Source organism: Mesocricetus auratus, unplaced genomic scaffold, assembly GCF_017639785.1.
Source record: "Mesocricetus auratus isolate SY011 unplaced genomic scaffold, BCM_Maur_2.0 Super-Scaffold_100676, whole genome shotgun sequence".
NCBI lineage: Eukaryota > Metazoa > Chordata > Mammalia > Rodentia > Cricetidae > Mesocricetus > Mesocricetus auratus.
The window spans coordinates 65878741-65881134 of record NW_024429266.1 but is presented as its reverse complement, the minus strand read 5'-3'; the positions used below and the strand labels follow the sequence as shown (position 1 = coordinate 65881134).

The 2394-nt window shown below is 38.7% G+C and overlaps 1 pseudogene; it reads right to left on the bottom strand.

The window, feature by feature from the left end:
- Positions 1–767: 767 nt before the first annotated feature.
- On the bottom strand, positions 768–1679 carry LOC101830538 (annotated as a pseudogene).
- Between the last annotated feature and the right edge of the window lie 715 nt (positions 1680–2394).

Sequence of the window (2394 nt, the reverse complement as noted above, 5' to 3'; positions counted from 1 at the left end):
GTAACAAGTGACTTGAGAAAATCACCACCATAGTAAATATTTCATTTTGACAATAAGTGTTTTCAGAGCAAACACACAAACAAAAACTCATTCCTAAACCTATTTTGTTACCTGGAGCAAACTTGGGGTCATTGTTAGTTTCGTTAATAGGAGAGAAAACTTCAAAGTAATCTGTGGATATTAATGTGTAAGAAACATTTAAAAAATTGCCATCAGGTCAACAATGTCTTGAAGAATGTGTAAGAATTTGCATAAAACTGAAGAAATGTTTATAATTGTTAAATTAAATCATCCATAATCTATTAGATAGCAAATGCTATTACAGTTTAGCAGTAACTAAATTTGCTGATTGAAGTGTTAACATTTGTACCAAAATATAGATCTGAAAGCATAAGCATGAGATTTTAAAGATTTCTACTCATTTTTTTCTCATTAAACTTGTTGGAATAGGTCTCAAAATTCTTTGATGGGTTTTTAGGCAAGTTGTTTCCATTAAACAGTACTGATTTTCAAAGCAACTTAAAGCTGCCACATGCCCCAAAAAGGCTCAAAAAACACCCTCCCTTCCTTCCTTCTGAAGCTCTTGTTTTATTGTTGTCATTGAGCAGTCTAACACCCTCCCTTCCTTCCTCCTGAAACTCTTGTTGTATCGTTATCATTGAGTAGTCTTTTACTATTAAACCTAAATGATCAATGGTGACAAACAGATCTGAGAGCTCCTTAACAGCATGGAGTAGGAATGGGGTGGCAGGTGTTAGGGATTATATTCATTTAGCCTTTTGAGGTTTCTGGGCAGACTTGTTGTCCCTGACAGCTCCAACAGTTTTCTTGTCCACAGCTTTGATGACACCCACAGACACTGTCTGTTTCATGTCTGGAATGGCAGAAGAACCCAGTGAAGGGCTGTCAGTAATGTTCTCAATCCACACGGGAAGCCTGGGGCCATATCAATGCATGCATTACCAAGTTTCAAGAAATTAGGGTCATCTTCCAGCCTCTTATCAGAGTAGTGAACAATCTTTTCTTTAAGCTCGGTAAACTTGCATGTTCTATGAGCTGAGTGACAATACAATAGGATGACATAACCAGCCCGGATTTGACCTGGATGGTTTAGGCTAATCACTTGGGCAGTAGAGACAGTTGCTTCCATTGGTGGATCATTTGTGTTCCCTATAGCAACATTGCCATTTCTAACATCTTTGAAACACATGTTCTTTATATTGAAACACACTGTTCCCAGGAAAAGCTTCACTCACAGCTTCATGGTATGCATCTTATCAGACTTTACTTCTATTGTGATATTGACTTGAGCAAACGTAACCACCATGTCAGATTTGAGAACATCTGTATCCATTCAGGCCACAGCCTGTACCACCAATTTTATAGACATTCTGGAGGGGCAGTCACTAGGCTTGTTGGTTTGACAAGTTGATGGCAAGACACAATCTATAGTTCCCAGCACTGTGACTCTACTCAGACCAGCATCTTCACAGGTGACTTTCCACCCCATGAACTAAGGAGTATTAGTAATTGGCTCCAGCACATCACTATTCCAACCAGAATCTAAAACATATGCTATTGGGTCAGGGTTGTAGCTAATTTTCTTAATGTAGATACTGAGTTTACTTAACAAATTATTCATATATCTTTAGGCTGTGGGGTGGCTTGGTGGAACCCATTTTTTTTGATACTGAGAATTAGCTATTTCACACCAGGTATGTAAGTCTTCTGGAGTGCACACAATTGTGCCCATTCTTGAAGCTACCAGTTTCAAATTCACCACCATCCACAAATAACAAGCATAGCAAGTCAGTCCAAGATGTACCTGCAAGATGTGCCTAATGCTATCCCAGGACATCTGTGATAGTCACATAGCATCCCCACAGGAGATGCAACAGTGATACCGCATACATGCTCAGCTTTCATTTTGCTCACTACTCAGGCACACTTGAAGGAGTCTTTTCCCTTTTTAGCAGCCTCCTTTTCAAGCTTTTCAGTGGTTCATTTGTCAGTTCCACTAGATTTGTGGATCAGATAGTCAGTTGTGGTGGACGTGTCCAAATCTACATGTCTAATGATGACTACATTGATAAGTCTTCTCCTTCCCCATTTTGGCTTTGAATTGGAGATGGTTTTCTGGACACAATTGTGAAAAAGTCTACTTATATTTTTATGTGTATTATATGCCACTGTGAGATAATAGCATCATTTAGAGACTAGAAGAGGGTTCAGATCCACTGGAACTGAAAATGCATATGATTGTGAGCCACCTGATTTGGGTGCTGAGAAATGAGCTCAGGTCTTCTGCAAGATCAGTTCATACTCTAAACTACTGAGTCAAATTTCCAAAATCGAAATGCTAAATTTTTAACATGGTAGCATGGCTTTTATATT